The sequence below is a fragment of the Bos grunniens genome, chromosome 10, assembly GCF_055505025.1.
Source record: "Bos grunniens cultivar Pamir isolate PY7600 chromosome 10, Bosgru_T2T1.0, whole genome shotgun sequence".
NCBI classification, from domain to species: domain Eukaryota; kingdom Metazoa; phylum Chordata; class Mammalia; order Artiodactyla; family Bovidae; genus Bos; species Bos grunniens.
Genome location: NC_141174.1, coordinates 82328883 through 82345317, shown reverse-complemented (window position 1 = coordinate 82345317; position 16435 = coordinate 82328883). Strand labels below are relative to the sequence as shown.

Here is a 16435-nt window from a genome sequence, read left to right as displayed (position 1 = left end):
ACTGAAGGAAGCTACTCACCAGCACTCTGTACTGATAAGGTTTTAACACATGGCAGCTGGCAAAAGGAGAAATAATGTAAAGGGCTCAGCTTCATTTTTGCAGAGCAGGCAATGAAGTATGAATGTGGAGCTTAAATAGTAAATTGATTACAGGCACATGCTTTAATCCCTGCCATCTAGGAGTACTGGGTATAAGCATGCATAGATGTGTATATGGTTTTATAACCTGTTTTCTTGCAACAGCATGCTTTGGACATGTTTCCATATCATTGAATATACATCTGCATAAACATTTTTCATTGTTGAATAGTATGTATGCACTTTGTTTTATATAAGTGATTCCCTATTGGTTAATATTTAAATTGTTTCCTGTTTTTTATTATGATGAACAAGGCTATGCTGAACTTCCTTATATGATTATTTTCTCATACTAAATTATTAAAAGTTGAATTGTTGGATGACACTTTTATGTGAAATTGATAAGGGTAGCTGTTGGGTATACTATTTGTTTTAGCAGGAAAAGTGTTTTTCATTTTGTGCATTTCTCAAGAATGCATAAGGAAGAGCTGCTTTAGACATCTGATTTGATATCTGAGTCAAATTTAAGTTCAGGTTCCATTGTGGTCAGGAAAGCTCATTGGCAAAGATGGCATCCACTCTGGCTTTTCACTCAAATAGCATATAGGATTTTTATATACTGGTTTGAGATGGGGACAACAGAGGATGAGATGGTTGGATGGCATCACCAACTCAATAGACATGAGTTTGAGCAAGCTCCCGGAGTTGGTGATGAACAGGGAAGCCTGGCATGCTGCAGCCCATGGAGTCGCAAAAAGTCAGACATGATTGAGCAGCTGAACTGAACTGACCTGTGTTTTATCCTTTTTGAAACAAGCTTTCAAAAACAGACATTTTGTGAGCTACTGAAAATTTTTAGTGACCTTGTCAGGTATGCATTAAGGATGCATGGATTCCAAGAAGGAGAGTAAATGTCTTGTTATTATTTTTGGTATTTTAATTTGCGAGATAAATATTTCTGCAGAAAACTAAAAGAAATTATAACAATTTATAAAATCTTATCTCTGCCTTTCTGAAGTTTTTGATATTGTAAGGGATGTGAGAGATGTACATGACTTGAATACCCAGTCCATAATAATTCAAATAAGGCAGCATACAGTTTAGGAGAGAGGAATCCTATGTGAACAGGGAAGTTTTTCATGCAATGTGTTCCCTTTGTAATAGACTTCAAATGATAGGACCAGATGTTAAAAAGAGGACCTGGCTCAGTATGGAAACAGAATAATTAGAGTATCTGTTCCTATGGAAAGGTGGCGTGTTGAGGCAGAACAGGATCAGATTAACCATGGCCTTAGTTACAAGCAATCAAAGCAATTCTGTAGTAAGGGAGTCTAATAACAAAGTCAGATTTAATTAGAAGACAGTGGCTGAAGAAATATTGTTATAAGACCATGAGGAAATAATAAGTACTTGTACTAGAGAAATAGAATCCTAATAAAGAGATGGTAGTATCTAATTCAGACTTTATCAACTGATTGGGTGTAAAACATTATTATAGAGGAATCAGATATACTTCTAAGGTTTTATTTGGATGACGGAAAAAATGATGATGCCTTTACAAAAATAGAAGAAGAAATTTAATTGAAGTGGAAGGAAACTTCTACTCAAGCTGTAAAGAATGTACATAGAACATACCACCCTCACCTATGATCAAAAGCTGGATCATCTACAAAACCATAATTTCTGTGAGCCCATCAGAGAGCTGAGCTTGCAAAACAACCAAGTAACCTAAATGGCAAAGAATTAGACAACCCTCCTCTCCCCAAGAATGGGTCATGAATTGTTTGACCTTTGGTAGAACATGAGAGAAAGAGATGGCTGCCATAGAAATGCATAAGAAGAAATTAACTAAAATTTTAACAGAATTTTGAAGACTAAGTATGGCCTAGTTTGGAATCACTGGGGGCCTCAGATAAAAGGGGAGTTCACACTTGCTTGCAAATATATTTCCCTGGGGCTTCAGAGGATGTTCAGTGTTAAGACTGGGGACAAGGTAGAGACTCGAAAAAAGTCGTTTTGGTGGAATAAAGGTGAAGGAGGTGCTCTGTGGATGCTGGGAGAGGTACGAAGCCCCTCCCGTTTACTCAGACTCCCTTCAGCCTCCAACAAGTAGGGGAGGGGCAGAAAAACTTACTTCATAAATCACTGGCAGGACATTAGAAGCAAAGCTACTCTGCTTCTTGGGGGAGGACCATCTGGTCTCTAGGACACAGGCAAAGACCCACTGCTGCTGTGGAAGGGTAGAAGAGAAAACTCTTTACCTCTGAAAGAAGTGCATAAAACTGCCATGGGCCCTGTGATCCTACACCAATAGCTAAGAGAGGTCTTTACTAGGAAGAATAGGGAACTACCACTAAAGACCAACACAAATACAAAGCAGATTCTGGCTGCCATGAAAGAAGAGGCACCAGTGCTATCTAATACTGAGGCTGTATTGTGTGCTCAGTTGCTGAGTTGTCTCTGACTCTCTGCAACCCCACGGACTCTCTCTAGCCCACCAGGCTCCTCTGTCCATGGGATTCTCCAGGCAAGAATACTGGAGTGGGTTGCCATGCCCTCCTCCAGGGAATCTTCCCAACCCAGGGATTGAACCCACGTCTTCTGCTTGTCAGGTGGATTCTTTACCATTTTGCCACCTGGGAAGCACCCATATTATACTTGATCTTAGCTAAAATTGTATTAGGACAACTGAAAATCCCACCTTCCCCAACCATGACCTTATCACCAAGTAACAAATATATACTGGTCAGGAGCTCATTCTTATTTCTGCCTTAAACCACCACTATTTTCTGTGTCTTATTTTATCTACTTAAAGATAGGATTTATCCCCTTACTGGTTTTTCCTTCTTACCAATTCCAGTTACTTAAGTTATTTCTAATAGAACCTGCATCTATCCTGCTGATTTTTAAAACACTTCTCTCTAATCTCAAGCTTATGTATATCATTTAAAAAATATGATAGTCTAACTAAAAGAATCTGGGAAAGGGAACTTATATAGAAAAAATAACACTTCACAATTCTTGAATGTATGAAAAAGTGAAATATGAAATCAGTGTAGGTTGAAAGGATCATACATTATATGGAATAAACAATTTGTTAGTGATTTGGAAAGAATTAAACTATATATTTACCTTATATCAATGAAGAGTTGATTTAAGAGTTAAAATTTAAATTAAATCCATAAAAATGTTGAAAGATGATAGAAGAGTCTCACCATTTACAATACACCAGGATTTATTAATTCATTCACCATTTAATAAGCATTTAGATTATTTCCAATCTATCATAATTTAATTTATAAAAGAAATGAAGGAACACAGATGAAAAATTTGGTGTCTCAGGATATAAAAATGTAAATGCTTTATATGTAAAGTATGAGAAATACTTTAACTAACTAAAGAGGACAAGCTAGGGAAGAATATAAGAATTACAGAAATTTGTTTGGATGGTATCACCGACTCAATGGACATGGGTCTGGGTGACTCCGGGAGTTGGTGATGGACAGGGAGGCCTGGCGTGCTGCAGTTTATGGGGTCGCAAAGAGTTGGACAGGACTGAGTGACTGAACTGAACTGAGTGTTGTGAATGTAACAGGAATGCACACAAATGGATATGATAAAGTGACTGGCATAAGCATATAATTCACGATATGGCAAAGATAAAGATAGTTTCTAAACATGACAAATGTTTCACCTTACTTAAAGATATAAAATTAAATCACTTTTGGTGATATGCCATTTTTATCTAATAAAGATTTTATATGTTTTAATGAACATTCACTATAATGTTCATTTATTATGACTGGTTAGGGTGATTATGTTTATGTCTTTCACCCTCAGTGAAAATGTAAATTGTTACATCATTTATTAAATCCATTTGGACAATTATCTTAAACATTACTGACTCAACCCATTAATTGTTATTTTAGGATTTTTCCCTAAGGAAGGAATCAGAGATTAGGACAAAAACTATTAATATCATCACTGGTAATTAAAAGAGAAAAAAGGTAGGGATACAGAGAGAAGAGTTAGGAAATGACTTGCATATCCCCAAATAGAGGAAATAGTTAAAATAAGTATAGTACAGACTTATGATGGCAAAGTTATTTGGCCATTAAAAACCATGCCTTTGAACAGTCTTTACTGGTACCAGGAAAATCTTGGTCAAGTGGTAAAGTACAAAATAATATGTATCAAATAATCCAAATGTAGTTGAAAAGATTAATATGTTACACACTGAGACATTCCCACACCAAAATGTTAACGGGTTATCTTTGGGTAGTGATATTTTCTCAGTTTTCTAAAATAGCTCTATATTACTTTTATAATTAGTAAGTTTTTTTTAATTAATAAGCAAAGCCATCTTTTAGTCAGTGCTACAGTTTAGAAAAGATACCAAATACATAATTTTGAGAACTTTACCAAAAACATCATGGATAGCAGTTAAGAGTTACAAATAACACCCTTCACAAGAGAGCTGGGCTGTGTATCAGGAAGTAAACAGAGCAAATTCTGATAAACCTCATTGATATCCTTTGATTTAGTGGAACAAGGACCAGAGACTCAAGTAGCCTGCGGGAGAAGGGTAGAGTCTGACCCACTTGGAACTTTTTCCTTTGTGTTCATAGCATTGTAAATCTCCATGAGCATATATAGCATTTCCCAAATCTATTTGGCCATGGATTTTTTTTTTTTAAGTAGACCCATGAATATCTTAAAAGGTGCAATTTGGGAATCGTCGATGTAGAGGTATTCAAAGGAGGATGGACAAGATTAAAGTTGGCAAATAGTGGCCCACAGGCCATATCCAGCCAGCCTCCTGGTTTTGTGTATAAAGTTTTATTGGACACAGCCACAGATGTTTGTTCACAGATTGTCTCTGTCCAGTCTAAAAAATTTTGACTCTATAATGACAGAAGTGAGTAGTTTAGTCTGAGACTATATGTCCCCCAAGCCTAAAACATTAACTCTCTGGCTCTTTATAAAAAAAAAATTGCCAGGCACTCTACTCTGGTACATATCTTTTAGCCCTGATAGTTTGTGAGAGTCAGTGAAAGTCTGTGTCACTTACATTTTTTTTTAATTTAAAGAAATTTGGGTAGGTGGGGAAAAGCAGAAGAGGGGCAGGAGGTTGAGGATAAAAGGACAAGAGAAAAAGTCAGACTTGGTATGTGGATAACTAGAAGAAGCACAATGGTGACTAACTCCAAGGAGGACCTGTGATGGAGATCTACGAACTACAGAGTCAGGTAGCACATCTTCATTGCTACCTCTGAGACACTTCAGCACTAGAAACACCACGGGGTAAATTATGGAAAGTGGAAAGAAACTTGTTGTGATGGTGCTTATCTTCCTATACCTTGTTTAAAAGTAACGTGAAAGTATTTGAGCATCTTTGACACAAAGTCTTATTTTTGTAAAAGGAATTTTCCGATTCTCCTTGGAAGTGTGTAGCTGTAAATCCTGACCATCAAGATGTTGGCTAGTGTTTGGATTCAGGAAGGTACTTTCAAGCACCCACAGTTGGGCTGTGATATAATTGGATAGCATGATTTTTAAGTAAATTATCACCTATGAACATTAAATGAAATTTCATAATTATAGTTAAAATATATGAAACATCTGTGCAACAACACTAGGAAACGGTTTCTAATCAAATTGGGAAGTATTATTTGAGAATGAGTATGTCTCAGACATACTTCCTTTCCACCCCTGCAGCTTTATTGAGACATAATTAACATATAAAACATTGTGTAAGTTTAAGGTGAACACTGTGTGTACAATGTGATGGTTTGATGTATGTATGTGTGTGTGTGTATATAGATATATATGTATGTATATTGCAAAATGTTTACCACAGTAAGGTTAGTTAACACATCCTTTTGTTGTTATGGTGCAAACATTAAAGTTCAATATTCATACCAACTTCCAAGTATCCACTACAGAATTGTTAACTATAGCCAACATGTTGTACATTACATCCCTAGAACTTACAACTCTTAAACTAGTTTATACTCTTGGACTTCTCCCCATTTCCCCATCTCCCAACATCTCCCCATTTCTTCCATCCCTCAACCCCTGGCAACCACCATACCATTCTCTTATTTCTCTGAGTTTCATGTCAAACATACTTACTTAATATTAAACATTTAAAATGTAATTTTTAATGTTTACACATGCATTTTTGGAACAGTAATTCTTGATTTTAGAAGATTATGGCTTTAAAGCTATTTAACACGGCAGTATTATTTGCTGCTAGTTCAAATTATTGCATTTTATGCTAATATACTTTGTTTTATAATCATGTTTGAATTTTTTTAAGTATTAGCATATAAATTATTGCAAGTATGAGTAGTAAGAAATAAGGTAAAATGTGTTTTTGTCTGTTAACTTTTTATTACCCTTTCTTCCTGTCAGTTGGAATTTAAAAATAGATTCTAAAACTATCATGTAAGGCTAAAATATAAAAACACAAATGTAATTTTTCTCTGTACATTCATTCATGTCAAGTCTGATAATTGGCAGGTTTTTCGTTCCAGTAAGGGAAAGAGGATTGATGAAAAAGGAGTAATGTGAACTTGTTTTTAGTAAAGGAAATTCATACTTTACCAACTCATTAAATGACTTCTAGGATATTATGGCCATGGGAGATAAGGATACATATACTGAATTTTACTTTTTTTTTTTAACAGAAGCATTTGTAAAAAATTCCATTTTGTATCTGAGGTAAATATTGAGTAGTAGAAGTTCTGGAATAAGTGACTAATGACCTGGCAGGATTAAAAGTTGGCTAGATAGCAGGAAATTGTTAGTCATAAGTGGAATATTTTAAATCTGATGCACTAGAATGTATAATAGTTGGTGTTGATTTTAATTAAAACATAAATTCCAGTTAGTTTTTTGCTTTTTTGTACTAGTAATTATGGGCTTCCCTAGTGGCTCAGTGGTTAAGATTCTGCCTGCCAATGCAGGAGACATGGGTTTGATCCACGGGTCAGGAAAATCCCCTGGAGAAGGAAATGGCAACCCACTCCAGTATTAGTGGCCTGGGAAATCCCATGGACAGAGGAGCCTGGAGGGCTGCTGTCCATGGGATCACAAAAGAGTTGGACACAACTTAGTGACTAAACAACAGCAACAACTAGTAATTATAACTATAAGAAAAGTCTAAACTCAAGATAGCTGTGTTGAAATTTGACTTCTTAACATGAATTCCATGTCTAGGAGCTTTCAAATATTGAAAATGCATCTAATGTCAATCCCTGGGTTCTAGTTTTTATCTGGCATTAACTTGCTGAGTGATTGGATCAGGTACTGAAATTCTGTGATTTTTAAATTTTATATGTAATTAAGGAATTAAATGATCTGAGGTCCTGCATCACTCAAATAATCTATTAAATGTAGTTTTAGAAATAGATGCATTAAATATAAGGTGCTTTTCAAGATACCCTTTCTGTCTAGGTATTAAAATAAATAGATACATTATTTGTAGAAAGATTAAGGCATTCCCAGTTAATAATTTTATGTTACCTGCTACAGTGTGTATAATGAAACAAACCTGGAGCTCAAAATCTGAATGCTTCATGTCTTAGCCCTACTAAGATGAGGTAATCTCTGAGTATCAGTTTTCTTATCTTTATAGATAAGAAATAATAATAATAGTATGAACAATAATCAATAGTATAAGGAATAACCTTTCCACAGTACACCTCTCAGGGGCAAATGGAACAATATATGTAAAGTATTTTGTACATTGTAAGTACTCTGCTGCTGCTAAGTCTTCAGTCGTGTCTGGCTCTGTGCGACCCCATAGACGGCAGCCCACCAGGCTGCCCCATCCCTGGGATTCTCCAGGCAAGAACACTGGAGTGGGTTGCCATTTCCTTCTCCAGTGCATGAAAGTGAAAAGTGAAAGTGAAGTCGCTCAGTCGTGTCCTACCCTCATCAGCCCCATGGACTGCAGCCTTCCAGGCTCCTCCGTCCATGGGATTTTCCAGGCAGGAGTACTGGAGTGGGGTGCCATTGCCTTCTCAGGTAAGTACTCTCAGGTAGTAGTAATTTGAAAGAGTATGCAAAGGCAAAACTACTGAATGTGAATTCAGTTGTTACTAAAGCAAATCAAAGTGCACATAAAAGGCTAACTTCATGAAGCAAATTTTGAGGATTTTTAAAGAGACAACAAAAATCCATTCAATATTCAGTTAAATCATTAAAATCTGTAAAATAGGAGAAAAGATCTGTGTGACCAGATTGCAAGGTATTTGAAATAAAACTAAGCTTGGCATGAAAGTAGATGAACATAATATATGTTCATGGTCAAAACTTAGAATGCATAATTGACTGAAATAAAAGTAAATGGACTTTTCTTTTCATCCTTCCCCAGGCTCACTTTCTAGAGATAACCCTTGTTAACAGACATTGTATATGTGTTTATTCATTCAGTAAATATTTGTTGAACAGAATTCTGTGATATAAAATTCTGTATGCATTGCACTACATGATGGGGATTAAATAATCAACAAGCAGATATGATTCTTTGCCCTCATAGTGCTTCTGTTGTATTAACGGAGACAGACCTTAAGCAAATAAATAAACAAAATTAATTCAGTCTTGTGTGTACTTAAGGCAAATAAAAAAAATGCTCTGATTAAGAGTTATTGAGGGTATATTGAGAGTTCCTTTAAATAGGATACACAGAGAGGCCTTTCTGATGGGCTGTGCAAGTTGGGACCTGAGCATTATAGTAATCTTCTCTCTCTATATATATATGTATATATGTGTGTGTATGTATATGTATATAGATACACATTCATGTAAAAGCTTTATATCTTTTTATTTGCAGATATGAAATCATGTTTTGTGATTTTACCAAATAGTATTTTATGTTCATGTCAGTACTTAAAGGTTTACCTTTTTTGTTTTAACTTCTCTATTCTCATCAGACTTGAGTATGAGGAGGCTAGTGTTTTGCATTCTTGATGACAATATAAATTTTTTTGAAATGTAATTTAATAATAATTTAGAATTCACATACCCTTTCATCATATAATCCTCTTTATAATTTGTCTTGGGGAAATAGTTACTAAATATTTAAAGATATTTGTGTTAGACTAGCATAAATCTGGAAACAGTTCAATCATGCAGCCAATAAGGAGGCTGATTATTAACAAATACATGAATATAATGTAATACCAGATACCTGTTAATAATGTAGATCTATATAAGGTAAATGAGGTAGATATGGGGAAATACTCAAGTTATATTACCAATAAAGCAAGTTGCAGAAAAGATTTGTGGAAGTGGTAGGAGAGAAGGCTTTGGATTTATGTATGCTTGTATGTGTGGTGGTAGTGGTTTAGTTGCTAAGTCATGTGTGACTCTTACAACCCTGTGGACAGTAGCCGGCCAGGCTCCTCTGTCCAGGAGATTTCCCAGGCAAGAATACTGCGGTGGGTTGACATTTCCTTCTCCAGGGGATCATCCCTACCCAGGAATTGAACCCACATCTCCTGCATGCAGTGGGATTCTTTACCGCTGAGCCACCAGGGAAGCCCCAATAGATAGGTAATGGTGGTGGTGTAAGAAAGTTTTAAAAATCTACACAAGAGTCTGTTAACTGTGATTATATATGAGGAGTAGGACTGGAAAAATCTAAACATGAGGCGAGAACAATGTACTGTTGTAAGTTTTTGAAAAGCCAAGTAAAAACTATTAGAAATTAAGCTTGGAGTATTGCAATCAGGTCTATACATAGTGATTTTGACTATTTTTAAGTCAAAAAAAAAGTGCTTAGTGTTCAGGGTAGTTTAAAACTTCCTGAGTTTTTATTTCTTGAAAGAAAATGCTGTGTGAGAAAAACGTAGGTTTTTAACAGTTATTTGGCAACTACCTCCAAGTAGCTTATCTTCTTATCTCTAAATATAACATCTTCTATTACAGCATTTTTCCCTTGGAAGGTGAATCATGTCATATAAATACTAAGACAGTCAGTGTAATTCATTAAAATATTGAAAGCAATTTTGTTTTGGTAAGCCAGGTATTTTATTGAATACACATACTGTGTAAATCAAAATTCATAGTTACTAATGCTACTATGTAGTCCATCAGAAAAAGAATGTACACTCATGGAGAGCTGAGCTGGGATCGACCTTGGAGACCTGAGTATCTAGTCTAGCTGAGCTGGAGTTTCGGTTAAGTGACTCACCTTGTATCACAGAGCTAGCTGGCATCAAGTTAGGACTGATAACTAGGTTTTCAGTTTCAAATTCACTTTTATCTTTTAACAAAGCTTAATGTTTTAAGACACGGATCATTTACATTCTTTTAATTTCAAGTTTGTCTTTTAATTCTGCAGTCTATTGCGGTTACAGTTATTGACAGGGTTGGTCAGGTTTATCATTTTGCAAGGATGGCCATGAATCTAGTTTGCCAGAGACATTCTAGTTTATGTCTGTTATCCCAGCATAATCATCAAAAGTGCCTTTTGTTCACTCTCAAAGTTACCTGAGTATGGACGATATATTCTCTAATCATTCCAATATTTCTAGCGTATTGAATCTGAAAGGTTCTGAACAGTTACTAGGGTAGAGGTTTGTAATTTTGAATGGGAATAAGTGCCATCTGCTGGATTTGACAAACAAGGAAGGCTTCTTGGAGACTATGGCATTTAAACTTAGCATAGAAGGATGAATGGAATTTTAAATTGGTCACGTTACACAAAGTGGAAAAAAAGGATGACATTTCAGGTGTATAAGTAAGAAGGCTCAAACTCCATTTGAACAGTAGAAAGCAGCGTAGTTTAGCATTCTCAGAAATATAAGATTGTACATCATAGAAGACGTGTACAAGCCAGATTATTTAATACCAAATTAAAAGGTTGGGATCTTTTGATTAGCTGTTATACCCTAGCAATTTTCAAAAGTACATGATGAAACAATAGCACTTTAAGAGGATTTGGATATTAGAAATACGTTGAATGAGTTTAGAGAAGAAAATAATGGTATCTGTGATACCAATTAGGAGAATTTTCTACCAAATCAGATATCATGTTTGAGACCCTCAACTAGGTGCTGACAGTGGAAAAAGAAATTCTTCTTATCCCTCCATGGCTCATATATGGGAAATGCTTATTAAATGGCAGGTAGCTATTTCTACAAGGAAAATAGGACATGATTTGTGATTTTTTTTTTATATTTAAGGGAGCTGAAAAGATTGAAGTTTTGTACTGAATACAGGTAGAGAGAGTCTCTGTATAAATCCAAGGTTATGAGCTTAGTTTACTTAGGAAGTTTGTCAGCATTTCTGTTGAGTTGTTCTAGACTCTTTGCTACCCTATGGACTGTAGCCCGCCAGGCTTCTCTGTCCATGGGATTCTCCAGGCAAGAATACTGGAGTCGATTGGATTGCCATGCCCTCCTTCAAGGGAGCTTCCTAACCTAGGGATCCAGCCAGTATCTCCTGCTTCACCTGCATTGCAGATGGATTCTTTACCCACTGAGCCACCTGGGAAGCCCTTAGATAGCTCTGGGGGGATAGAAATAGAATTAAAGTATGATTAGTTTGTTTAACATTTAAACAAACATGACATTTCATCTGTGTCAAAAATCATGAATTTAAGACCAGGACTTGTGAGGTCCAGGTAATAACTTAGTGCCTTAATTATAATTTTTGGCATTTAACAGTTAAATAGAAGCTTTGCAGGTGACCTTCCTGGACACAGAAATGGATTTAGAGATTATCAGAGAGTAGATTTGAATTTCAATTGATGCTATTATTTTGTTATAAAGAAAGAATCCATTATGCAGTGCTAAAACACCAGAAGGAAGATAGTATGTTTGAATATCTTTTAATTGGTAGCTATATTTAAAAGATGCTAAATTATACAATAATGTCATAGTTGGCAGAATATCATTTGGGTCTAAAAGACATCACTGACAATCTGGCTGCTTGATTTCATATAATTTCAGTGATGGATCAGAGTATATTTCATTTCAGATTTTAGTGTTGTTGAAAATATCTCCCTGTTGATGCATCCTTAAGAGAGAATTAGACATAAAAAGTATAGTCTAATTTGATATGCATTTTGAGAAATGTTTTTCTATAATGTTAGCATTTTAAATGTTACTACTGCCTCATAACTACTATAATGTCCTAATATTTTAGCTGTATGCATATTAAAAAAAAAAAACTGTTCACCACCAGCATTACTCTCCGAAATTCCTCTTACAGTTATAGAAAGAAAGAATGTGAAAGACATCTTAGCTGGCTTCTAGTTTGATGACAATTTTCTCCTAATATTTAGAGCTCCTCTTCAGTTTACACTCCTTTACAAATTTTAGTAGTTGTAGTTTCTTGACAGTTTCTTGCAGTTTCTTGTTAAAGATTCGGATTAGGTACTTCTTGCACTCTGTTAACATTTCATAAAATCTGAGGAAATAAAAACTGTCAAGAGTTTGGACTTTTGAATTTTTAAAAATGCCTTGTCTTGGGAAGGCATTGGGAAATGTCTTGGGAAATTGTGATTAGATGTTAATGTAAATCATTAAGCACACTGGAACAAAGTCAGTTTTCCCTTTTTGTTTAGTCTAAATTGGTAATGAACAGAAATACCTTACACGTTTTGTCTTCCCTTTCCTCTTGGGTTTTGGAATCTTATTTAGGAAACAGCGTTTTGATTTAGGATGAAAGGAGAGAAGGCTATCTTTTTTCTGGGCTCACTGCTGTGATTGGTGCGTCATTAGCGGCTGGCACACCTTTTTTAATGAGTGCTTTTGATGTCAGGAAAATGTCAGATGATTTCCTTAAAATTAAAAAATCTCTCCCACACACAAGAATGGGAGGAGTGTTTAGTGTTCATTTTGTTTTATAACTTCCTTCAATTGTTTATATAAGTCATTTGTTTAAACCAACAGTTCACTGCCAGGGCTGCTTAACAGAACATACACCTACTAAAACTTCCAACAGAGTGCCTTCCTCTGGTATCAGGTTAGTTCTGCTCTGCCTTTGGGACTTAGTTCCTCAGAGGAGGAGCTTTGAAGTCTGTAGAAGCATTCACATGCAGCTCTATTCCCTTTCTTTGAAACTGAACACTCAAAATAAGTAGCCTTAGCCAACCATTTTTTTGAGTATATGTTCACATTTGCATTGTGCCCCGAACCAGTCTCTTAGCTATTCAGCAGCTGTGCCAGTGGACATTTCAGGTATTTGGGTAGTTTTTAATTATTTCCTTTTGGAGCGTGTTACTCTTCTCTCACAACCAGGAAGACAAGTACTGAATTAATACAACTTCATTTGGGCTTCAGACTGTTGGGAACTCCTTTTAGGGTTTTCTATTCTGTTCCCTTCACCTTCCCTGTATAGCAATTCTATTACATCTACTGTTCCCTTACTGTTAGCAGATGACTGCATTTCTCAATTCACTGGAATTTGAGATTCCTTTTCTGATATAATTCATGGTTGGTTTTTTGGTGACAGTTCTATGGGTGTTACGTTTACTGGATGTTATGGTTTATAAATATTAGATTAAATCTATTAAGTATGCTTGTAAAATTCTTTAGAGCCTCACCTAATTTTTGTCTACTAAATCTGCCAATTTCTAAGAAAGGTGTGATTATGGATTTGTTCAACTCTAGAGAAGGCAATGGCACCCCACTCCAGTACTCTTGCCTGGAAAATCCCATGGACGGAGAAGCCTGGTAGGCTGCAGTCCATGGGGTCGCGAAGAGTCGGATATGACTGAGCGACTTCACATTCACTTTTCACTTTCCTGCATTGGAGAAGGAAATGGCAACCCACTCCCGTGTTGTTGCCTGGAGAATCCCAGGGACGGGGGAGCCTGGTGGGCTTCTGTCTATGGGGTTCCACAGAGTCGGACATGACTGAAGTGACTTAGCAGCAGCAGCAGCAGTGTTTCTATTATTGCATTATATATTTAGGAACTATGTTGTTAATACATTAGGAATCATGGCTTCACTTCCTGGTGGATTACTATGTTTCATGCAGTGTAAGACACCATGGGTTATAAGATGCATCCAGACTTCAGAGACATTAAAATGTAAAGAAAAAAACTTAGAATTTAGAAAGCATCTTAGAATTTAAAAATTAGGGTATATATTTTATCAGCAGGAAATGTTCATTTTGCCCTATTTCTTATTACCTTCGATTATGTTTTGTCCACTGTTGACTTTACTATGCCTGCTTTCTTCTTTCGGAGAAGGCGATGGCACCCCACTCCAGTACTCTTGCCTGGAAAATCCCATGGACGGAGGAGCCTGATAGGCTGCAGTCCATGGGGTCACGAAAAGTTGGACACGACTGAGCAACTTCACTTTCACTTTTCACTTTCATGCATTGGAGAAGGAAATGGCAACCCACTCCAGTACTCTTGCCTGGAGAATCCCAGGGACCGGGGAGCCTAATGGGCTGCCGTCTATGGGGTCGCACAGAGTTGGAAAGAACTGAAGCGACTTAGCAGCAGCAGCTTTCTTCTTAACAGCATTACCTGATAAGTATATTTTCTAGCTTTTCATTTTCATACTTTTGTTCTTATTTATCTTATAGTGAAGTGAAGTGAAATTTACTCAGTTGTATCCAACTCCCCCATGGAATTCTCTAGGTCAGAATACTGGAGTCTGTAGCCTTGCCCTTTTCCAGGGGATCTTCCCCACCCAGGGATCAAACCCACGTCTCCTGCATTGCAGGCGGATTCTTTACCAGCTGAGCCCCAAGGGAAGCCCCCCCCTTTTTTTTTAATTTTATGGTTACTGACTATAGACCTAGCTTTACACTTATTGTCTTTATGTCCTTATAAGTCCTGCCAATCCACCTTAACTTGTTTCTGTTTATCAAATAGTTATCCTTGAAATTTGACATACATACCCACCTGTATTTTCTCCCAGCAGCACTTAGGGTTAATCATGATCTCTTTCCCCTCACCAGATAATTACAAAACTTAACCATGCTTTCACTGCTTTCTTGGTCACATATTGTACCTTCCTCCCAAATACATTCTTTGGATTACAATTTCTGCTTTCTTGGAATTGTCATTTTTAATTTATTTTGCTATGCCATCATACATTTTTTAGAAAGGATGTGTGAAAAATAAATTTTCAAAACTACATATTTGAAAATACATTATTTGTTCTCTTTTAAGGTTTCATTGTCTTTTGTAATAGTGTTGAAAATCTTTTTCATCTTTAGATAATAGTCACTTGTTTTATTTTCTATAAGCTTCTGGAATTTTTATCTTTATCCTTTGAATTCTGCAATTGTAAGATGTGGATTTCTTCCTCCACTCCCAATTCATACTATCCAGTGTTGAGTGATCCCTTTAGAACAGACATCTGTTTAGGTTCAGAAAATTTTTATGACTTTATGTATTTGACATTTATTGCTTTTGCTGCTTATTCTGTTAAGTCCTCTTAAACTTTTGCTTTACATGCCGCTTCTTGTCCTTAAGTGGTTTTTTTTTTTTTTCCTGGAAAAATCCTTAGAATTATTTTCTAGCCCACTAATTTTATCTTTGAATCCAGTTTGGTTTTCTGCCTACATGTTAGTAAGCTTTTTATTTTAGATATTAGTTTTAGATTTATAGAAAAGTTATGAAGATACTGTAAGGAGTTGCCCTATATCCCATGCAATTTCCCCTATTGTTAATGTCTTACATTAGTAAGAGTCAGTTGTTGCAAGTAATTAAACAACACTGATACTTTGTCTTGTTAACTGAAGATGATACTTTATTCGTAGTTGCTTAATCTTTATCTAATGTCCTTTTTCTGTTCCGGTGTCTGTCCAGAATACCACATTACATTTAGTCAGCATATCTCATTAGACTTGTCTTGGCTGTGACAGTTCCTCAGCTTTTACTTGTTTTTGATAACAAGTTTTGAGGAGCAGTGGTCAAGTATTTTGTAGAATGTCCTTCAGTTAGGATTTGTCTATTATTTTTCTTGTCCTTATACTGGGAATATGTGTTTTGGAGAGGAGGATCGAAGAAATACATTTGCGTTCTCATCGCATCATGTCAAGGTATATACTGTCAGCATGGCTGACCGCTGGGTGTGGACGCTGCTCACCTGCGGAGGTAGCGTTTGTCAGGTCTGTCACTGGGAAGTGACACCTTTTCCCCTTCTCCATACTGTACATTTAGGAAGGAAGCCCCAGTGCACAGCCTGCACTCACGGAGTAGTGAGCTGTGCTGCATCTCCTCATAGGCAGAGTACATAAGCTGCTTGCAGTTCTTCTGCACAGAAGATTTGTCTATTCTCCCCTACTTATTTATTTAATTTGCTAATATTTTTTCAAGGATTTTTGCATCTGTGTTCATGAGGTATACTGGCCTAGAGTTTTCTGGCAGTAT

General features: G+C 36.2%; 1 protein-coding gene across 12 annotated transcripts in view; it reads left to right on the top strand.

Annotated features, from left to right (window-relative positions):
• NEO1 (neogenin 1) overlaps positions 1 to 16435 on the top strand; it is a 238134-nt gene that overhangs the window by 143592 nt on the left and 78107 nt on the right. The window lies entirely within an intron of this gene.